General features: G+C 43.7%; 1 long non-coding RNA gene across 7 annotated transcripts; it reads left to right on the top strand.

The window, feature by feature from the left end:
* Positions 1–94: 94 nt before the first annotated feature.
* LOC109496645 lies at positions 95–22206 on the top strand. Of its 7 annotated transcripts, none has more exons than XR_006591289.1 (6): positions 168–227; positions 1161–1338; positions 2785–2882; positions 15643–16715; positions 16822–16928; positions 18887–21025. It is a non-coding gene; the product is annotated as an uncharacterized LOC109496645 (long non-coding RNA). The 7 variants fall into 7 exon arrangements; XR_006591310.1 differs by having other exon boundaries at positions 18884–21025; XR_006591281.1 differs by having other exon boundaries at positions 167–227; positions 2785–2954; positions 15643–16928.
* The last annotated feature ends 1915 nt before the right edge of the window (positions 22207–24121 follow it).

The following is a 24121-nucleotide window of genomic DNA, read 5'->3' as shown; positions in this document are numbered from 1 at the left end:
GCTGCCAGGTGGGTTCCTTCTTCACAATTATCCTTGAGTGTCTACACAGCATAGCGCTGACCTCCCCCAGAGTCAGTGCTACCCTCGAGACCCAGGAGAATCACTGCAATGCCTTTTGTGACCTAGCCTCAGATGTCACACACGGTCACTTCCACGATGTTCTATCGGACACGCAGACTAATCCTGATTCGTGGAAGGGGACTACACAAAGGGATGAATTCCAGGAGGTGAGTACCATTTTGGAGCTGGCTTCCACAGTCTCACACTTTGCAAATGAATTCATGGGGCACAGCTGTAGTGTCATGATTAGAGGTGTGGGTTCTGAAGCGACACAATCTAGTTCAAATCCTAGTTCATCCACATAAAGTGTTTTTATCAAACAGCAAAAATGTATATAATCCTGAGAAAGATACGTGACTAATTTGTGCCTCACTTTCTTCATCTGTAAAACAAGAATGAATACAGTAACCAGCTTACGGGATTGTTGTGAGAATTTAACGAGTTAGTATATGTAAAGCCCTAGAATACCACCTGGCCCATAGTAAGTGCTACATTGACTAGTATTGACTAATATTATTTACCATTTTTAAAATCATAAAACTGATTAATGGAACAATCATTTAAAAAAATGTACAGTATGGGGGCGCCTAGGTGCCTTAGTTGGTCAAATAGCCGACCGGCTCAGGTTATGATCTCGTGGTTGAGGAGTTCCAGCCCCCCATCGGGCTCTGTGCTGACAGCTCAGCGCCTGGAGCCTGTTCAGATTCTGTGTCTCCCTCTCCCTCTCTGCCCCTCCCCTGCTTGCCCTCTGTCTCTGTCTCTCTCTCTCTCTCAGAAATAAACATTAAAAAAAAAAAAGTACAAGTTTCCCTCCTCTTGCACTTAAAATAAAGGCCCCAAAGCCAACATCAGCAGAAAGAGCTCAGTTTCATATCCACTTTGGAGTTGGTTTTTTTGTTGTTGTTGTTTCTCCCCCCCATCAGAGTAAGTGGGCAACTCTGAACTGGGCCATGGTAACATAAAGCCAGCAAATATTTCCGATATACCAATAGTGTGCCAAGTCCTGCAGGAGGCACTTGAGGGAGTAGGTCTCGATGCTTAATACTCATGAGAAGAAAGGAATGTGACACTGTGATGTTTGTGATTCTCTATGCCTTTAGCTTTGCAGATGCAGCCCTGAAGAGGTTTATTCCACTTCTCCCAAAGTCGATCGTACACGATAGCCAGCCATCTAACCTTAACAAAGCCATGCAGATTAACCAAGTGGAAACAAGATTCTAACTGAAAAGCTGATAGGACCTCGGTGGCGAGTGGCCAGGATCAGGCCCAGCCTAGCAGGTGGCTCTTCCTGGAATCCATGACTTGCCTCTATTTTTAAAAAAAAATATTTTTTTTTTCAACGTTTATTTATTTTTGGGACAGAGAGAGACAGAGCATGAACGGGGGAGGGGCAGAGAGAGAGGGAGACACAGAATCGGAAACAGGCTCCAGGCTCTGGGCCATCAGCCCAGAGCCCGACGCGGGGCTCGAACTCCCGGACCGCGAGATCGTGACCTGGCTGAAGTCGGACGCTTAACCGACTGTGCCACCCAGGCGCCCCTATGACTTGCCTTTAAATGTTCGACTTCATTAGTGTCAAAAGCTAGATTCCTCTTTTTTCTACAATTGTCATTCAAATATCTACCTTATTTTAAAACTTCTTTTTTAAATGACCTTTTTATCTTAGAATAATGATAGTTGCACCAAAAAGTGATGAATACAGTTTCCAGATATCCTTCATGCAGTTTCCACTAATATTAACATCTGTCATTACCTATGTACATTTGTCAAAACTAAGAAATTAACACTGGTACAGTGCCATCAGTTAAACTCCAGACATATCTGGATTTTATCCATTTTCCCACTAATGTCTTTTTTCTGTTCTGAGATGTCATCCGGGATCCTACACTGTACTTAGGATTTCTCTTTACAGGCTCCTTTGATCTTGACAGTTTCTCAGTCTTCCCTTGTTTATCATGAACTTGACAGTTTTGAAGAGTGCTGGCCAGACATTTTGTAAAATGTTGCTTAATTTGGGTTAGAGTGATGTTTTCTCTTGATTGGACTAAGGCCTCAGGTTTGAGGAAGAATACCCAGAGGTAAAGTGCCTGAGGAGGATTTACTTTTTTAGAACACTCTTCAACACCTTTAATGTGAAGGTGATGCTATGTATCATGAATTCTCCAGAGGGAAAGCGGTTTCTTAGAGAATTTCAAGGAAGGTGTATCAAAGGGTTCCTTTCTCGTGTATCCTTCGTTTTTTTCTGTGTTTTCACCCTGATCATATTGGCTAATTGGATGTCTGATTCTGTCTCAACGCTTTCAAGCTGGCTCTGCAGTAAGGGTCTTTCAAGGGTCCTGTCACCCCTTCCATGCTGAGCACCTCCTGCTGGGCCAGCTGCAGGGGGAGGGGCTGGAGTGAAACACAGGTCCTGACTCTGGAGCTCACCTTTGGTTGGAGAGACACAGCGTTGCAAACTGAACTAAACCAATCTGGTTTCGTGATCATCGAGTCCCTTTTGGTGGATGGCAGTGGCCTCCAACGCGTAGGGTACAAGAAAGGATACAGATGTCCCTCGTCCCACCCCCTCCCTACCAGGTGGTATAGCACGATGAGGGCACATCTTAGCCCACTTTCCACACGGCGAACCAACTTTTATTAGCAAGCAAGTGAAAAAAAAAAACAAAAACCAGCTCTCAATCTGTTCTGTAATTCTGGTGAAGTCTTTGCTCTCTGTTCTTTCAGACTCTCCAACACCTTGCACTGAAAGTTTCACTAGAGGCAAATGCATCTGTATCCTGACAATAGATGAAATCAATCAAATCAGATGGGAGAAGCCTCCAGTAAGTGCAACACCCAGGGCTGTGTGCGGTTTAGATCTTGGCTTTCCTCTGTTCTGCCCACGACAGGACAAGGTGAAGTCCTTCTACTCTACTGTACATTTTGAATACCACCCATTCTATAAGTGAGAAATTATTTCCACACCCCTTACTCAAAGAGCAAGTCCTCTGGTGCAGACTTAAATAAGAATATTTGAAGTTGGGCAGCTTTTTAAATGTTCACCTATCACCCTTGGTATAGGAGTTCCTGATTAAGAGACTTCAGATAGTAACTAAAAGCACCAGATCGTGGATTAACATTAATTCGCACACACACATTATACTGTTAAAGAAAATATAACACAAAGAGTGAAACAAATTTACTACAGTGAGACAGGGACAGATAAAGGTCTGTATAAAGCGCTGTGAAGGGGCTCACCAGGTGAGGCTCACAGCGGTGAGGCAGAGAAGTCCACAGAGGGGCAGTCTTAAGTACAGCTACCCTGGACTAGTGGCTTCTCTTCAGGGCGCTCACGAGAAAGGGATTCTGGGTAGAGGCAGCTGCCAAGAAGGGGAGCAGAGGCAGGACATGGTTTGGTGTAGGCCCGGCATGGAATCACAGAGGGGAGGGGCAGTGGTAATGGAGACTGGGAAGACAAGGGGGGAGGTGCAAGTCTTGAAAGTCCCCCCCACCCACGACTGAGGAATGTGGATTTGATCCTATGGGTAACACGCTCTGAGCCGGGTCCCATTCTAAGTCCTCTCCGCATATTAAATTATTTCGGCCTCACAACCGGATGAGATTGGTACCATTAGCACCTCATTTTAGAAACAAAGAAGGCGAGTCCCAGATCATTTTGCCGATTCAAATATTGCGTGCCCAATTACAAACTGAATTTCAGATAAACAAGGACTATATCTTCAGTATATGTCCACGCGGTATTCGGTTGAAAGCTGGCGCTCCTAGGTCCGGAAAGGCGAAGGAAGTTGCTCAGGGAGTCACAGCCGCTAAGCGGGAGGGCCAGAGTTGGGACGGGTGGGCAGGTGGGGGCACGTGCTGGGCTGCGCCCTCCCTGCACCCGCCAGCCTCCGCAGGTACATGCACAGGGTGCAACAGGGCCACGGAGAAGATTCCCAGCGGGCAGGAACCCTGGCCAGGCTGTTAGTCATCAGCCAGCCCTGCGTTTGCCCTTTCAATCTTTCTCAGAGGGCCTATGTTCTCACAACAGGTCTACAAACCTCCCATTAACCATCATAATGCTTAGAACAAAATCCATGCCCTGTGACTAAGTAACGAAAATCCCCTGGATCTCCAAAGCTCTCTCTGCCCTAAGGGTTCTGAACCTTTTTAAGGGTTTCCAGTTCCCCTCTCCAGTTGAGCACCGTAATTAGGAACCTATTCAGACCGGATCTGCACACACTATGCATTTACCGCTCTGCCTACCTGTTGCTACTGGCCTGGGATATAAAACACAGAAACGTTTGAACAGATTTAATGAGGTTTCACCAGAGGTGCAACAGACAATTGTATTTTTAACACTGGAACGTTTCAAATATTTCAGCGAGGGAATGCTAGGTGCTGGCCACGCAGTGAGGCCCTGGGCAGGATTACTACCCTTATGAGATAACTACTTTTCAGAGTGTCATGAAAAAGGTTGGATATAAAAAACAGACCGAGAACAATGCAATGGATATTATAATAAGGGATGTAGAGGAGGCTGTGGAAATCTGGAGCCGGGAGCTTCTAACGACCCAAGAAGAAGGGTCTGGCTACTATAGTGTGATTCCGACCTGTGCCACCATTGGCATTACCTGAGAGCTTATTAGCAAGGCAGAATGGGGGCCCCCACCCAAACCCGCAGAATCAGAACTTGCATTTTAACAAGATCTAAGGCTGACTCCTATGCACGTTGAAGCTTGAGAAGCATTTCCTTGGAGAATACCAGAGATAGATGAATAGAAAATGAATCTGGAAGGATGGAGTTTTCCACGTGGGGTCTAGAATGGAAGGCCTTGGGGGGGGGGGTGGAGAGCATAAACAAAAGCATGCAGCTGTGAAAAGGAATGTATTCAGGAAACAACAGGAATCTTTGGTATCTCTGGAGCCCAGTAGTACACAGGAGTGATGGACGGGGAGACTGGAAGGATCCGCAAAGACAACCTCAGAGGGGGCAAGATCGTGGGTGACTTTGTTGCCATGGTGAAGGGCTTGAGTTTTTAAATATAATTATTCAAGCATATAAAGCCGTGTAAATAGGGGCGCCTGGGTGGCTCGGTCGGTTAAGCGTCCGACTTCGGCTCAGGTCATGATCTCACGGTCCGTGAGTTCGAGCCCCTCGTCGGGCTCTGTGCTGACAGCTCAGAGCCTGGAGCCTGTTTCAGATTCTGTGTCTCCCTCTCTCTCTGCTCCTCCCCTGTTCATGCTCTGTCTCTCTCTGTCTCAAAAATAAATAAATGTTAAAGTCGTGTAAATAAAAAGCATAAAATAGGATAATGAGTGTAAGATAGAAACAAGACATTACAGATACAGCCTTCTGTGTATTCCCACCCTCCTCCATTCCATTCACCTCCCTCCTTTTTTTTTTTTTTTTTTTTTTTTGAGAGAGAGAGAGGGGCAAAGAGAGGAGACAGAGAAAGAGAATCCCAAGCAGGCTCTGTGCTGTCAGCGCAGAGCCTGATGCAGGGCTCAATCCCACAAATTGTGAGATTATGACCTGAGCTGAAACCAAGACTTGGATGCTTAACCAACTGAGCCCCCAGGTGCCCCTCCACCTTTCTTAAACAAACTACTATTCTGAGTTTGGTGCTTACCATTTTGATATTTGTTTTATAATTTTCATACGTATGTTTGTACACACAAAAAATAGTGTTTTTCATGCTATGTTCCTACACTTATTTTACTACAACTTGATTTTCTGCTTCAACATTATGTTGTCGGGATTTATCTGCGGAGATATACAAGGCTCCGGTTAATTCCTTCTTAGCTATCATACAGTACCTCCTTGGGTGACTAAGTCACTATTTATTTGCCTGGTCTCCTAATGATGGATATTTTGTTTCCAGTATAAATGATGCTTGAATGATGCTTGGGTCCTGTGTCCATGCCTTAGTTTCTCCAGGAAACATTGCTAGGAATGGGGTTTCGGGTCGTCAACTTTGCACCTCTTCTTCAAGGTCACTAGATACCATCAGAGTGTTCTCTAAAATGCTTGTATCAGGCGGTGCCCCGGTGGCTCAGCCGGTCGAGCCTCTGGCTTCGGCTCAGGTCATGATCTCGTGGTTTGTGATTTCAATCCCCGTGTCAAAACGCTTTGGATTCTCTGTCCCTTTCTCTCCGCCCCTCCCTCACTTGCACTCAATCTCTCAAAAATAAATGTAATAAATAAATAAATAAATAAATAAATAAATAAATAAATAAATTACTTGTACCAGTTTATTCTCCTACCGGGAAAGTATGAAGGTGCTTTTTTCCTCTACATCCTCTCCAACACCTGATAGGGCCACATTTTAAAACTGTTGCCACTTTGGCGAGAGTGGGAATCTCATTTTTGTTTTCACTTCCTCACTGACGAGTGAAGTGGAACATGCCATTGCATATTCACTGGTGGTTCAGGTTTTCTCTTTTGTGAATTGCCAATAAATATCCATTGCCTGCTTACCTACTGGGTTGGCTGACTCCTACTGATGTGTAGAATTATTAACATATCCTGGATTCTGCTTCTTTATTAGTTACCTGTATACACCATTTTCCTCCCAGGCTTCGTTTACATTTTCACGTTGCTTATGGTGTCTTTGGTTGTACTCAAAGGTTTTAAATTTTAGCGTAATCGAATGAATCTGTGTTTTCCTTTTTGTTGTGTGTATGTGTGTGCCTTCGACTTTACTTCCTTCCTCGATGTGAAAAGATGATTCTACTCTATCTTCCTTTTAAAAGTGTTAAGTTTTGCTTTCTCTATCCGAGTCCAGTTTTTATGTTTTCTCCTATAATCATTTGTCTCATGGCCGTTTATTGAAGAGTCCATCCCTTCCCTCTGAGTTGTGGTGTCCTTCTGTCATTGACCATGGTTACGTGGGTACACGATCTGTTGCTGTTCTGTCCCACTAGCCTGTGTGTCTTTTCCTGCTCCTGTACCACACAGTCCTATTGGACACAGCCTAGTAACAAGGAATGACATCTGGGAGGGCGAAACTGCCAACAGCCCCAGAGATTCTTGACTCTTTGTTCTTACGCCTGCACCTTAGGGTTATCATATTAAGTTCCCCACACGTGTGCATGGACACGAGCGCATAGTCGACTGAAGTATGACTTTTCTTGCCCTGTGCTTCTAGAACAATTTGGGAGATCTGGCATCTTTAAGACCGTCCTGCCATCCACAAACATGGAGTAGCTTTTCATGTATTAGAGCTTGTTATGTCTTTCTATAATGTTTTATCATTTTCTATGTAAAAGTATTGCTCATAGTTAGATTTTTAGACACCTTATTTTATGTTTTCTACTGCTACTGTAAATGACTTATTTTAAAGTATGCTTTCTAGTTTTTGTTAGATTTTTTTCAGACGGTTTGTGCGTTCACAACAAGTAACTTACAAATGCAAATTGATTGTTTATATAAGCTGATCATTACCAGATCCTGTTGCTGACTTTCCTGCCCTGCGTCCAACTATTGATACAAGCACCTTGCACAAACTCATGTGGTGATCTGCCCATTTACAAATCATTCACCTTCAAGTCCCACTGTGTCTTCCATACTGGAGCACTTTCTTCTTTCGATTTCTAGAAAAATCAACATTATTTGCTTGGCTTTGTGAGTTCTACATACATCCAAGAGTCATCTGTGAGAGCGAAGCTAGTCAGTTAAAAAGACACCATCCAGGTGGCTCTTTCCACCTTTCAGATCAGCTCACAGGTTGACAGCACAATGTCTTGAGCTGTCCTGAATCCCTACACTCACACCACGAAAACAGAGTTTTAAAACAGATTTTTTTGCCCCGCTAAGTCTTTGACATTCATTTGAGTCCTCCTGCAAATGTAAAACGCTAGAGGAAGAAAAACTGTGATTGGTCCTGTGGCCCTCCACCCTAAGAGAGAACCTGGACTCCACATTTAAAGGTCCTACTAGAATATCCAGTCCTCTCCTCTCCATCCATCCCCCTGACACTGCCTCATTCCGACTCTCACCATCTGCCCCTGGGTACTAGTTTCTCATCGTCGCTGTAATGAATCGCCACAAACTCTACAGCTTAAGACACCACACAGCGGTGAGAGACCTATGGGTGCCACTGCGGAAAATCAAGGCGTCATTCTTTGAAGCCTCGGGGGGAAAATCCTACTCCTTATCTTTCCTACCTTCTAGAGGAATACACTCCTTGGCTCATGGCCAAGGATCTTCAAAACCAGCAATGGCCAGCTGTACCACCCTGACACTGCTTCCTTCAACAACCCTTTCTCCTTCCTTGTTCCTTTATAAGGAACTTGTAATTACCCTGGACCCACCTGGATAATCCAGGATAGCCTCCCATCTCAAAGTCCTCAATGAAATAAATTCTGCTAAATCCCTCTTGCTATGTAAGCTCGCATATTCCCAGGGTCTGGGGATTAGGATACGAACACCTTTGCGGGCTATTACTTTACTTTTGTACTCTCAGACCTAGGTTTTTCAAGCTAAAAGCTGTGGCTCTTAATCAACATGGTGGCTTGGAAGCAATATTTTTTCCACCTTTATTGAAAAATAATTGACATATATCATATAAAAGTTAAAGGCGTACAATATGATGGTTTGATTTTCATACACTTTGAAAGGATTATTGTAATATGCAACCAGCATTTTTTAATGAAATCAGAGTACTTTGCTTCTAGTAAAGTGAAGCATTGTTTCACTAAGGCTTTGTGTTTTGTGGACTCTGGGTTTCATATAGATATACACACATGTATACATGTGTTTGTGTGTGTTATTTGGCCGGCGTTATAAATATAAAATCTGTTCCTTCCTGGGAGTTTGATATTTAAAAAAAAAAAGAGAAGGCAACTCTGGAACTTACATAATAGCCTTCTAATTGGTCTTTCTGCCTCCAGGCTCTCCAATCCATCCTCCACACTGCTGCCAAAAAGTTGTTCCTAAAAACTAATTGGACACGTCACTCTGCTGAAAAATCTCTAATGGCCCTCCAGAGCTGAGCTGGATATTCTCTGCTTGTTTCCAGATTCACGCTATCCATTTTCTCCCCCAGGGCCGACCGCCACGGACTGCCTCACCCCAACACTTTTGCTTCGACTTCCATTTGGGTATGGACAGTGAGAGGCACTGGAAAAGGTCAGAGGGCTGGAAGAGAGAGAAGTCTGGGGGGCACTCGTCCTTGGCTATTTCTCCGCCGGGCAAATCCAGCTTCACAGATGTTTGACCTGTACAGATGCACAGGGCCCTGTGCTCGGAAGGGCACCAGGCTTGCTTCAGTGCCCTGCTGGCATCATCTTGGAGTTCTCAGCAGTGTCTGAACAAGTGGCCCTTTTGTTTCATGTTGCACCGGGCCTGGCAAATTATATCACCAGTTCCACTTTCGGGCTTCATGTTGTGGTGGCGATGTCCCTCTACCAAAAGCACAGCTCTTGTCTGAGACCCCTTTCCTACGACTACAGCTGCAGGGTTCCAGTACCTGTTTATCCACTTGCCTCAGCAGTGCTAGAAGTGATGGTAGCTTCCTGCAGTTGCTGGCCCTGGGGTGCTTCGCCAGCCCACGTTGGTCTTCTCTGGCCCTGCCCACCTCTTATAGAGTCCCTTCATTGAACTCACGTCACCCTTTCAAGAGTGCTGTCTGTTTCCTCTCAGGACCCTCGCAAATAAAGAGTCTATAGGATTGTATCCATGGTCTTGGCTGTCTAAGACTTCACATTTTAGGCCCTCCTTTTCTCGTAGCCCATCTACCACGCTACCTCATTCACGCTACGGCCCAGCTCCCATCTTCTTGCGATTTCCGCAAGTAGCCTATTCCTTCTCAGGTCTTCAGTGTTCTTCCATAGAACACAATTTTAGCTGGACACACAGCTACCCAGATTAGCACATCTCAGCTTCTCTTGTAGGAAGAATGGCTGTGTGACTAAATTCCGGCTAATGCCATGCAAGTAGAAGGATTTGTGTGCATGGCAGATTCCAGGAACCTTTCGGAACAGACTCCTGGGACACTCCTCCGGCTGGTTCTTCTTTGTTCTTTCTTCCATTTTGGGGTCTGAAATGTGGACTCTCTTGGACTACGAGGATAAGGAACACACTCTAGAAATGGCAGAACAGTGATTTAGAAGGAACTGGGAAATTCAGTGGAACAAAGCCTTCTTACCAGCTCTGCATTAAACGCCTAAAGGCTTAAGAATTTTACATAAGGGAGAGATAGACTCATTTTTAAGGCACTGATATTTGGGTTTTATTACCAATGAACCTGACCCTAACTAATGCTATACTTATCATCACTCACTAAACATTTATCGAAGAGCCTCCGGGGTTCTGGGCACGGTTGCCGGCTCTGGGGACGCAATTTTGAATTAGCAGGTGGCAGTGGGGCCACGTGCAGGTGAAAGTAGTGTAGTTTCAAGCGGGCAGAGAGAGAGTATTCTTGGGAGCACTAGTGAAGAAGATGTGGAAGAGAACAGATAAGACTTCAGGCAGAGCAGGGATAGTGACATGGGTGCTAAAGTCCCAGGAAACACAAGAAGTCACAACCTGCAAAAACCAAAATTCAACCATACGCTGCCCCAAAGGAACAGTACTAGACCAAGTGACCAGGAAAGGTAAAAAGGAAAACAAGGAATAAATAAGTTGTGCAAATACAAGCAAAATCAGAGTAGGAACTGAGTTATTAATATCAAATGGAGGCTTCTAAGGGGAAGTATTAAAAGGACACAGCGAGTGACCTTTTCTTGAAGAAGAATACAAAAGACAAAGAAAATTGCCAGCATAAATAATTATGTGCCCGATTACTGACACAAAAATGCAGAAACCCAAAACTATTACATGTATAAAATTTCACAAAAGCAATAATCTTGAGAAAATGTTAATAACCCTCTTACTTAGTCCTTTAAAGGTTAGGCAGATAAAAAATATTTTGGATATAAAAGACGTGAACACCGTATTTGTAAAATGACTTACTCTATACCATTTGTAAAATGCCAACTCTATACCATAAAACAGATATTAAATCTTTGTAAATGCCCATGTGCTATGTATGTGAGGAGACAGAGGGTATATGGGAAATCTCTGTACCTTCCCCTCAATTTTGCTGTGAACCTAAGACTGTTCTAAAAAGGTCTTGATTTTTAAAAAAAAACATTTATTTTGAATCTTTTTCAAAATTTAAACACAAGAAAGGCCTTAATAAGTGTACAAAAAACAGGTACAAATAACACAATCTAATCAAGATAAAACTAGAAATCGGTACCACAAAAAAGCTCTACTTCTCTTAAATAATACACACACACGCATGCGCACACACGCACGCACACACACACACACACACACACACACACACACACATGCACCAATGTATACACTGTACATATTTCTGGGGTTAAAGAGGAAACCAAAACTGCATCAATGTAACATTAAAAATATAATCACAGGGTGCCTGGGTGGCTCAGTCGGTTAAGCATCCGACTTTGGCTCAGGTCGTAATCTCAACATTCGTGGGTTTGAGCCCTGCATTGGGCTCTGTGCTGACAGTTCTGGGCCTGGAGCCTGCTTCACATTTTGTGTCTTCCCCTCTCTCTCGGCCCCTCCCCTGCTCATGCTCTGTGTCTCTCTGTCTCTCAAAAATAAGTTAAAAATGTTAAAAAATTTTTAAAAAGTTTTCTTTTTAATGTTGATTTATTTTGAGAGAGAGAGAGAGAGTGGGGGAGGGGCAGAGAGAGAGGGAGAGAGACAATCCCAAGCAGGCTCTGTGCTGTCAGCGCAGAGCCCAACATGGGGCTCAAACCCACAAACCATGCAATCATGACCTGAGCTGAAAGAAAGAGTTGGACACTTAACTGACTGAGCCACCCAGGCATCCCTAGAGAAGCCTTAGATTGACAGTATAAGCTTCCACCTTAAGAAATTAAGAAATAAAGATCAAATTAAACCCAATCCAAGCAGACGAAAGGAAATAACAAAAAAGAAATTAACGTAATCGAAAACAGAAAAATTCCAGGGAAAATCAGTGAAATAAAAAACAGATTCCCTGAAAATATCAGTAAAGTTGATAACCTCCTAGACATACTAAGAAAAAAAAAAAAGAAAGTATTGATATTAGGAATGAAAGAGGTGATATCACTATATATCCTGCAGATATTAAAATAATAATAACAAAATTAGGAACAATGCTATCCCAATTCATTTCATGACGTACATGAAATGGACAAACTCCTTGAAAGACATAAACTCTCAAAACTCACTTAAGGAGAAATAGCTCATTGATTAGCCCTATGTTTATTAAATAAATTAAATTTATAGTTCACATCCTTCCTACAACCACCATTTGGTCCCAGATAACTTCCCTGATGACGCCCACCAAATATTTAAGGAAGAAATAATACCAATTCTACTCAAGTTCCTTCATAAAGATGGAGGAGGAGGGATCACTTCTCAATTCATATTGTAAGGACACTATTCTGATACCAAAACATGACAAGAATATTGCAAGGAAACTGCAGACCAATATCCCTCATGAACACGGATGCAAAAATCTTTTTTTTAAGTTCATTTATTTGAAAGAGAGAGAGAGCGAGAGTGTGTGAGCAGGGAAGGGACAGAGAGAAGGAAAGAGAGAGTTCCAAGCAGGCTCTGCACTGTCAGCACAGAGCCCAATGCAGGGCTCAAACCCGCGAGCCTTGAGATCATGACCTGAGCAGAAAGCAAGAGCTGGCGGCTTAACAGACTGAGCCACTCAGATGCCCCAGTGCAAAAATCCTTAACAAAATACTAGTCAATGCGATCCAGCAAGAGAGAATGCCTTACACTGCTAAAGACAAAGAAATGCTTTAAGACAAAAGAGGGTGCCACGGAGCTCAGTCAGTTAAGTCACTGGATGTTCACATGGTCTTAAGAAGTATCATTCTGCAGATTACTTATAATTACAAAGATTAAAAAGAACTTTGACAATGGAGAGATAATAGAAAACAACACCAAACAAGTGGCCAAACTTATCAGCTATTGCTTCCAAAATACTGTGTCATGCATCATCCCCGAACTCAATGACTTCCAAATGACGGTCATTTATCTTTATAATTCACCTATCTGTGAGTTGGCCGAGTTTTGGCTGGTCTAGGCTGGGCTTGGCTAGGTGGTTCTGCTGATCTTGGCTGGGCTCACTCAATTCCCTGCGGAGCGGTTGAGGAGCTCTGCTCTAGGCTTGGCTGAGGAAGATTAGCTGAGGCAATTCAGATCACACGTGTCTTTTCCTCCTCCTGGACCCAGCAGGCTGGTCCGGACATATTATTCTCATGGCAAGAGCAGAAGTACAAGACAGCGGGTCCAACTGCATAAGCACTTTTCAAGGTTGTTGTGTCATATCTGTTAACATCCCACTGGCCAGAGGAAATCACATGGCTGAGCCTAGGAGCAGGAAATTAATTACACCTTTGTCTCAGTGGGACAGTGCCGGAAAATTATGTTTGACTTTGCTTTAATTAAAAGCCGAGGAAAACAGAGGGGATTGAATTCAGAGATGCTAAGATCTCTTTGGGATCTGACATTTTAGAATTAAACCGTACAGCTCCCATTCCCAGAAATGGGGCAAAGAGGAGGGAGATGGGCAAAGAGCGTGGGCCATTTTGACTGATTCAGGTCACTGGAGTGGCCAGGGCCTGTCGACAACGCATCAGAAGTGCCCCTAACTGGAGGCTTAATTCCACCTAAGTTACCAAAGAAAAAAATATCCATTGCATTTTATAAGTACAGAACCATTCCCAGCCTTCTTCATTCAGTTTGTCATTTACAATTCAGAGTAATCGTAGTGGTGCATTTTAAATCAAGCTGAGGAAGATATATAATAAATGCATGTATTTTTAGAAGCCTGCTTCAGTTTCATGGAAAAAAATATACAGCCAAGGAACATAATCGGAAAAGAGATAAAATTCATAGTCTAGGCCAGAACATTTAATTCGCTGTAATATGCATAAGAGAACAATGTGGCAGCGGGAGATTTCTAACTTCATCTTGATTCATAGACTGACTCATTTCAGTGCGTTGCCAGTTACATCAGGGATGGGTTCTGAGGCAGCGAGGTGCGCCCTGTAACATCAGAATGAATAAAATTCACATCACAGATTCTATTATGAGGCTGCTGGCCTCTACGGAGCTTTGTAGGTGACCACGAAGGAGACATCTGGGCAGTAGGGGAGGGGGAAGCCGCCTGCTTAGAATGAAGCCTCACATGTCTGAAATGGAATATTATGGACTCTAAAAATAGGTGCTAAGTAACCACTCTGTCAGGAAATAATAGATCACACAGTTGAGCTTTCCACTTAGGAAATGTGAAAGGACTTTTCTTTTTCTCTGCTGTGATCTGTCATAGTGGGGAAGAAGAAAGCACCCTTCAGAAACAGAACTCAGAATCTGGACACAGGGGTATTCTGTACCTTCTCCATCTAGGTCACTTTTTTTTATTTTCTTCATGTGATGTTGAGTGGTGAGAGTTTTTCCGGATCCTTTTGCTAAGAGTAGAGTCTCTGTTACATTCTTGGACCAGGGTTCTGGGGACTGGATGGCTAGGAAGCCGCTGCCTTCAGCAAAATACCCACACCCTGTCCTCACTCTCACCTTCAACCAGTGCTTTTATCAAATGAGTATTGTAAACTTATTCCTTTGAGTTACAGATAGTTCAAACACAAGCCATGGCTGACGGTGACAGGAAAGGGAAGGAGTGTAGGGAAAAAGGATTGGGTGAAGGGAAGTGTTATGAATCAGACTGCGTCCCCCCAAAATGCATACGTGACGCCTTCACCCCCAATGTGACTGTTTTTAGAGATGGGGCCTTTAAAGAGGTAGTTAAGGTTAAAGGAGGTTGTAAGGGTGGGGCCCTAACCCAACAGAGCTGACGTCCTTACATGAAGAGGAAGAGACACCAGGATGCTGGTGCAGACAAGAAGCCATGGGAGGACACAGCAAGAAGGCGCCATCTGTGAGCCAAGGAGAGTGGCCTCCGGAGAACCGGGCCTACCAACAGCTTGATCTGGGACTTCCAAGAACTGGGAGAAAATGAATGCCTCTTGTTTAAGCCCCCCAGTCTGTGCTATTTTGCTATGGCTTCCAGGGCTGACAAATACAAGGAGTAACATGTATTAATCATGCGCTGGGTGGGTGGCCAGCATTGGGATCAACACTCAGCACGTGCCATTAACTTAATCCTCCCTACGGCCCCGCAAGCCAGGTAAACGCGCAGACGGTGTTAGCCTGCTCAAGGTCACAGAATGATGGCATCTTAGTCTGAACTCATGTCTGCTGGATTTCAAAGCTCTAACCGTTTTCACCGTATTAGAGGTTCTCAAATATTGATGCGCTTCAGAATCATCGAGGGAGCTTGTTAAAATTTCAGAGGCCTCTATCCCACCCAAGATCTGCTGAATGAGCTCAAGGCAGGGGACCCAGGCCTCTGTATTTTTAATAAGCTCCCCCGGGTATGTCGATTCATACCCCTGCCTAGTTCATGAGGCTGTGGGAGGAAAAGTTTGCTGTCTGGTGGTTTTTCAATGCTGCATGGGTAGACAAGCAGCAAAGACCAGGAAAGCTAATTTAGTATCTTTCTCAACCTCTCAACTTCACAGGAACTCCGGAGGCTATAATTTTCATGAGCTTTTATAGAGGGAAGCGTCCGGCAACGTCAATTTAAAATGTAAAAATCGACTCTGCACCGGCACATGATATTGGGTAATCATGTAGTACCCACGGCCCTTGGTTTGGTGAGACGCTTCCTTACTCTACAGTCTGGGCTATTCACGGGATGACGCTGAGAATTTTTAGCATGGAAATTTCTGTGTTCTCTGACCTATGTTGCTGTCAGCCATATCCAATGCAACAAAGTTTCAAGCAGGACAAAAAAGCCAAATTGTTTTGGAAAGCTAGTGACTCCTCCTTAATTCTTAATGTTTTGTGAATTCGGAATTGCTATTGCATTCTCACACAATTATGAGCACCCGTGGTTATTTCTGGCCACTGGATTATTAATTTGCGTGGGCAACCAGACAAATATCACCTATTCCTTCCCTGACAAGGTTTCCTGAACTGTCTAATTAGTTTCAAGGAGAAAGATACTCACTTGTACAAGCCAGCCCATTATTTTCTTAACATCAAGGAGTATCCTGTCTCGGCAAATGTCATCCCTGAAGCTATGGATTTGCTGGGCTGCCCCGCAATCAGACAGGAACATAATTTGCTTCTACGTGATATTTTTGAGGCTCCATTTTTTATTTCTTTCCCCCTATTTGAAGAATGCAATGAATTCAGGAGCTCAGTTTGGCTTTAAGGATTGTTAGCTACTTCCTAACTGTCCCTCTAGGGAAAGAGGGAGGAAGGGGGGACCAAGGAGATAGCAAAAATCAATAGAGTCTGCTTGAATTCTCTGTCTCCCTCCATCCGACGCCAAGAACCTGAGTGAAGTGTGCTCTCAGCGTAGGGGAAGCCAGCCTGAGTGCCAATCAACCACAGGCAGGAGGCTGTGTTAGCTCGGACAGAGGCGGCTGTTTTTTGCCAGGGGGAAACAAATACAGGAAGAACGTTGCTTCTCAAAAGAGCCTCTACAGAGAACAACCTGCAAGCACCCGGAAGAAAAACAGGCTCCAGTGAAAAAGTCTCTGCTAAGGTCACAGAGTTGTGCACCTTAAAAGCGGTGAATGTTATGGTATGCAGATTATTATACCCAGCTAAAAAAAAAAAAAAAAAAAAAAAAAAAAAAGTTGTACGAGAAAATAAAATACGCCAAGGGATTCTGTTTTACATCCCGAAAGGAGGAAGAGAAAGGTGTGAGGAAGAGTGAGGAAGCACACACATGCACAAAGAACCTGGAAGTCCCAACAGATAGGGCACCTGGCTCTGTGCTCACCATGTGCACACGGTATGTGTTTACAGGTCTCCTGTCACGGGGGGCAAGTCTCACTTTACGTCAGAAGAGTCCCATGCCCGTGGAGTCAAAGGGAAAAGAGTTTGGGGGCAGCTGGGTGGCTCAGTCGGTTACGCGTCCGACTTCGGCTCAGGTCGTGATCTCGCGGTTTGTGAGTTCGAGCCCCGCGTCGGGCACTGTGCTGACAGCTCGGAGCCTGGAGCCTGCTTCGGATTCTGTGTCTCCCTCTCTGTCTCTGTCTCTGCCCCTCCCCTGCTCATACTCTGTCTCTCTCTCAAAAACAAACATTAAAAAAATTTTTTTAAAAAAGGGAAAAGAGGTTTTCCCCCAAAGTAGCAACAAAATGGCAGAGGCCCCAAGATAATATACTTATTTATTTGACTTAGATTTATCACTTAGTTGACTTATATCTCCCAGTACTACCCATGAGATAAAAGGAGACCCCTCTTTAGGCTGGACTATAGGACCATGGCCTTGTTCTTCCTCTGTGACCCACGCTTTCCCTCAGCAGTGACTCACCCCATTCTTGACTCTTAGGAGAAGCTACTTCATCTCAATTATAAACTATTCACAAGCATAGCATCTCTGGAGGCAGCTTCGGTCATAAAACTGGCTTCTTTGCTCAGCTTTGACCTATGTGTGCCAGGTCATTCAGGGTCCACCTCTCAGCCACCAGCCCTTGAGCCAAGGGACATCCTGGTTCTCCAGGCACAACTGACTGAAAAGGTTCTAACGACCCCAGCTTGGGACCGTTGCTCCTCTGTTCCCTCACTTTGAATGTCCCGGACAAGTGTCTGGGCACACAGTCTAGGGCAGGTTTAACCACTAAGATCATAGCTGTCCTTCTCTTATTCAAGTTTTCCTTTCAGTCACTCCTTGGCCTTGTAACCCAGGCCAAGAGTTCTTTCTTCTTGCTGACCTTAAATGATCAATGCCCAAGAAAGATGCATAGGTGAAAACTGACACTATATTTACATTATGTTATATTCATATATGTGTAAATACATGTATATATAGATATAGAGTATGGTCTGGAAGGATATACACTGAACCAGAGAGAGCGGGTATCTTCGGAGAGGGGAGTGAAGCTAGAACAGGGGCCCAAGAGGAACCACTGCTTTGTCTTTGCTATTTGCTTCTGTGTATGTCTTTACAATTTTTAAAATAGCAAGAAATGTTTGATGAGTGGAGAAAATTTTAATTGCACGAAATAACTCTTGCTGGAACAATCAAAGGGTACACAGACATAGATTACATAAGAGGATCGAATTAGTTCCCCAAGTCCTCGTGTGTGAGTGCACTTTTCTTAAAAATAACATACTAGGCAGGTGCACCTGGGTGGCTCAGTCGGTTAAGAATCCGACTTTGGCTCAGGTCTTGATCTCATGGTTTGTGAGTTCGAGCCCCTCACCGAGCTCTGTGCTGACAGCTCGGGGCCTGGAGCCTGCTTCGGACTCTGTGTCTCCTGTTCTCTTTTCCCCTCTCTGGCTCGCGCTCTGTCTCTCTCTCTCTCTCTCTCTCTCTCTCTCTTTCAAAAATGAATAAATGTTTAATAAAAAATAAAAAATAAAGTTTAAAATTAAATAAACTTAAAAAATATATACCATGTGATAGTTGGGATATGTTAAAAAAAAAGGGATAAAGAACAATACAAGGACACTCATGTCCTCCTCACCTACGAAATCAAACATTGCTAATACAATAAAGTGCCCCCCACCCGCCCCTCCCTTGTCATTTCTACTCAACCATTCCAAGAGAATCGAGAACTACTCATCATTCTGTGACCGACACAGTAACTGATGTTGGAGTTGCCCTAAGTTTTCCAGATGGGAATTCCAGAAAATGCCTCTCAGGAAACAGAGAGAAGGGATTTGAGGAAAGCCTTGGGCTTTTTTTTTTTTTTTAAACCATTTTGTGTTATCTGCATAATGCTCTCTTCCTTTGGCAAGAAGGTATTCGTTGAGAGGATGCCCGAATCAAAGTCAGCAACAAACTCTGGGGGCAGCAGCCCCTTATGCAATGACCGGCCGGCTCCCTGTGAACACGTTCTCCACGACCCTGTGTCCGCTGTGCCCCCTGGTAATGAAGAATTGGCTGTCAGCCACTCATTTTGCGTGTACGTCGGGGCAGGCCATCAGATCAGCATTCTACCGGAAGGCGGCTCTGTGACCCTGCAGCTGAATGACACTGTTGCTTTCTGAAAACTGTAAATCAGAGGAAATAGAGATTGCTGGTGAATGAAACCTTTTGTGTCCTCTTTTTATTAGCACTTGAAATTGGGTTTTCTCCAATATATTTATTTTCCATTCTGCGAGCTCAAGTGTGATGGATATGCCTTTGGAAATTAATGACGCAATTAAAGAATCTGTCCCCTCTGGATCACTTGCTGGGGGTTACAGGTGTTTTTCATCTTGTTCTTTCAGCAGATCTGATGAAGCCCAAGTTGATTTTACATAAAGAGACTAAAGAATGCTTGCAAAGATTGCCTATAAATAGGAAACACGAGCTGAACTTTTCCTAACGGCAAAGATTCTGTTTTTGATCATTCTAACCCCCTGCTTTTGGGGGGGGGCACGTTATTATTTCCAGTTATTGTTGTTATTTGTTTTCCTGAAAGAAATACAATTTAAATAATGCTAACTATATTGATCTACCTGTATGTTAGTGCCTGGTGATAAGGCTTGGAGTTCCCCTCGATTTTATAATTGTACCCAGGACGTGACACATACATTGTCTCTGAAAATACCTAGTGCTCTGCCAATTAGCAGCATCGGCTTTCATGTCAATTTGAAAAGGTCTAGATGTGAAGGGATGGCATACCCCTACCAGAATGATCCCTCTTAGGTTCCCATAATTAAAGAGAGGTGCTCACTGGGTCTGCCTCATGTATCCATCGTGGAGCCAGAGTAGGGAATGGAAATGGTTCACTGATCAAAATACCAGAATTAGCTCCATCTGATTTGAATCTCTTTCCTTAACACCATCCAGAGTTCCTCTAACTTGGAAAATTAAAAAGACAAAAAAAAAAAAAAATCAATTGAGAGTAACTGAAACATCAAGTTTCTCTCTCTCTTCCTTTCTTGGGATCATAATATAGAGCATATATAAGCATTTTGTGTTAATACATAATGTGTTATGTATTATAACTTAGTAAAAGTTAACTTAAATAGAGCCAAATATACTACAATGTCAAATAGCCGTTACGAAGGGTGGTCCTGCCCCCAGTCTCTGCCCCTGCCCCCTGCACGCTGGGGAAGCCCTTCCAGACACGGCAGTGAGGTCCTGCTGTGATCACCCTCTCCCTTCACCTTCCTGATGAAGTGTATCTGGTCCTGATCTTGATCCTGATTAAGTGTACCTTCTTAGTGTCAGTCTCATCCAAATTTTATGCTGATGTGGTCATGACATTTGTCCTAACAAATCAGATAATATGAATGAGCCATAATTATTTTACCCTCATTTTATAGACAAAAAGTGAGGCCAGAGATGCTCTGACTTGCCCAAGATCCTGTTAGTCAGTGGTGAAGTCAGAGGTAGAATTCTGAATTCCTAGCCCCCAGTGTACCATGCTTCAGCCCGCATGCTCTTGACTTATAAGACTGAAAGATACTAATTAAGAAAAAGCTAATTAATGCCGCACCTTGGGAAACTTGCAACATTACATACAGGAAGGTCAAGAGAAAACATTCGTTTGAGTAGGCCTCATCTTTGACATCATGTGTCTTCTTAGAGACAGTAAAATTCTTAGGATACTTTTACTGAGGTTTGAGGATTGACACGTGCTTAAAAAGACTGTTTCAAAGAATGTCAGAAACCCTGACGTTCTGTGGATTTGTACTATGTTTGGATTTGCCATCAATTTCTCAGTGATTGTGTTAGCATTTCAAGCCAACTGGGGATAGGCCAGAGAATGAGAAAATTAGCTGGAAGAATCCAATGCCCTTGATTTAATAGCTGCTTTCATGGAGTTAACATCAGGCTCTTTTTTGGCCAGTAATGATTAATTCTTGTAATGATTCAGTTTTCTTCTGCCATGGCTTGTCTAAAATACTTGTCTTACATAACCATCTGTCAGAACTTTTTTTGTTAAAAAAGACACTGAGGCAACTAACCGATCTAAAGGACATTTTTTAGCTATCTCCACAGAACGAAGTTAAGCTCAGGACCCGGTGTCACCTTCAACGTGAGTTGGACTAGTGCCAGCGAGGCACAACCCTGCCAGCAAAGCAGGGAAGTGTGATCCCATCAGAAGGAAGCGGACTGTCCTTTCCCAGTTGAGACACGGTACTCAGGACGCAGTTACAATATCCTACATTTGCCATCGCTCCAAAGGCAATGGGTTGATGGATCCCCGTGACCAGCAGATTCATGGCTCACGCTTTGGTAAAGTCTCTCAAAGCTGCACTTGGCAAGATAACTCATGAGACGGACGTGTTACTCCTCTACTTCAACATAATAGGGTTTTCGATGGAACGGAGTGGGTGCACCCTCTTTTGGTTTATTCGCACTGCATCTAAACCTAGTCCTAATTATATCTGGGCTCCAGGCAGTGATCAGGGCTACACCTTCCATCTCTTGCGGGCGAACAGGGCTCTGCATGATCTGTGAGGTCCCGCATCCTGGGCTGCATGGCCGCTTCCCTGAAATACAACGTGGGTACTTGGTGTTGGCATTTTCCACGGCACTGCAGCAGTGCCCGCGTATCTTCAGAAGAGGACCAAAGGCTGCCAGGGAAGAGGCCTCAAGTTTACAGACTCCCACTCGGAGTCCACAGCGCTCACGGAGATGAAGGGGTTTACATAAACATCTTGCATGAGACAGACAGGCCACACTGTCCTGTGGCCTCAAGAATAAATCTAATCATTTTCAACCCCCAAGATTTATCTGTCACTCATGCTTCATGTGCATCAAAGGTTGGCTGTCGCTCTCCTGCATACGTCCTCCCTTTGGGATCTCAATTGCCATTGCAACCTCTTCTTGGGACATTGCTAGTTATCACAGCAGAGGGCAAACAGGACATGGAATACCATGCATCGGCTCTCTGCACTTTTGCTCATGTTTCATTGGCCAGACCAAGCCAGGTGGCCATGCCAGCATAAGCCTCCCCAAGGCAAGCTAGTGGATATTTATGAACAATAAAACAATCTGTAATGCTAATTAAATGCTAGATTCATAGTTTTCAACATCTTTCATTCACAGGCCTTTTGGTAGGCTGGGGACTGCCAAGTCCGCCCATGCCTAGCCGTCATCAAAACCACTATTTACTTGGTGCATGATGTCCTTTTTTTCTTTAATGTTTATTTTTATTTTTTTTAACGTTTATTTATTTTTGAGACAGAGAGAGACAGAGCGTGAACGGGGGAGGGTCAGAGAGAGGGAGACACAGAATCTGAAACAGGCTCCAGGCTCTGAGCGGTCAGCACAGAGCCCGATGCGGGGCTCGAACTCACGGACCGCGAGATCATGACCTGACCCGAAGTCAGCCGCTTAACCAACTGAGCCACCCAGGTGCCCCATTTAATGTGTATTTTTGAACGAGTGAGACACAAAGCACAAGCAGGGAGGGGTAGAGACAGAGGGAGACACAGAATCCGAACCAGGCCTCAGCTCTGAGCTGTCAGCGGCGGAGCCCGATGCAGGGCTCAAATTCAAGATCTGTGAGATCATGACCTGAGCGAAGTCGGACGCTTAACAGACAGCCACCCAGGCACCCCGGGCACCCAGGCACCTGGTGCTTGAAGTCCTTTGAACTAAGCTTGCCTAAACTAATTTTTTGCTTTACCTTTAATTACATAAAATACACAGAAATATATTCTTGTTGTGAGATATTTAGGTGATAAAAATATAACAAGAACCATAAGGTGGTTCCTCAAAAAATTGAAAACACCTACCAAATGGTCCATCAATCCCACTTCTGGAATAGATTCAACGGAAAGGAGAACAGGGTCTCAAAGAGATATTCACACATCCATGTTCATAGCAGCACTATTCACCATGGCCAAAAGACAGAAGCAACCCAAGCATCCAACTATGAATAAAGGAATAAATGAAATGTGGTTTTATACACACACACACACACACACACACACACACACACACACGAATATTATTCAGCCTTAAAAAGGAAGGAAATTCTGACGCGTGCTATAACATGGATGAACCTTGAAGACATGCTAAGTGAAATAAACCAATCACAAAAAGACAAATACTCAGTGATTTCTCTGAAACGAAGTATCTAAAGTAGTCAAATTCATAGTAACAGAAAGTAGAATGGTGATGGGCAGGAGCTGGGAGGAGGCGAAGTGGGGAGTTGGGTGTTTAATAGGGACAGAGTTTCTACTTTGCAAGGTGAAAAACTTCTGGAGATCTGTTGCACGACAATGGGAGTATATTCGGCGCTCCTGAACTGTATACTTGAAAATGGTGAAGATGAGGGGCGCCTGGGTGGCGCAGTCGGTTAAGCGTCCGACTTCAGCCAGGTCATGATCTCACGGTCCGTGAGTTCGAGCCCCGTGTCAGGCTCTGGGCTGATGGCTCAGAGCCTGGAGCCTGTTTCCGATTCTGTGTCTCCCTCTCTCTCTGCCCCTCCCCCGTTCATGCTCTGTCTCTCTCTGTCCCAAAAATAAATAAAAAACATTGAAAAAAAAATTAAAAAAAAAAAAAAAGAAAATGGTGAAGATGATTAATTTTATTTTTTTTTTAACCACGACTAAACTTTAAAAATTAAGAACACATTGAAAATAAAGCAAAAGTCTCCTGGATGACCACGTTCCAATCTCATTTACCTCTACAGAGGTGACATCTGCTCATTAATTTGATGTGTATGCTTACAATTATTTTTCTATAGGTTTACATAATACATAGATAAAAATAGAAAGAATTTGTGTGGATTTTTGATTTAACACATACTACATAGGATGGCACCTATTTTCACCAATACGCTTTTTTCATTTGACAGTCTACACCAGAGATATTTTAATGCTGGTGTATATTCATCCCGTTTTTTTTTTTTAAACGGCCACATTGACCCACAGTATTAAGAGTATAACAGATGATTTAATGATACTACTTCTAATAGACGTTTCTGATTTTTGTACTATAACAATCAATATCTCTTTGAGCTTACGTGAGAGTATTTCTTTATATTAGATAGCTAGAGATGCATTCTGGGATCATACGGTGTGCAC

The sequence above is a fragment of the Felis catus genome, chromosome A1 (assembly GCF_018350175.1).
Source record: "Felis catus isolate Fca126 chromosome A1, F.catus_Fca126_mat1.0, whole genome shotgun sequence".
In the NCBI taxonomy this organism is placed as follows: Eukaryota; Metazoa; Chordata; class Mammalia; order Carnivora; family Felidae; genus Felis; species Felis catus.
This window is presented reverse-complemented; position numbering and strand designations above follow the sequence as displayed.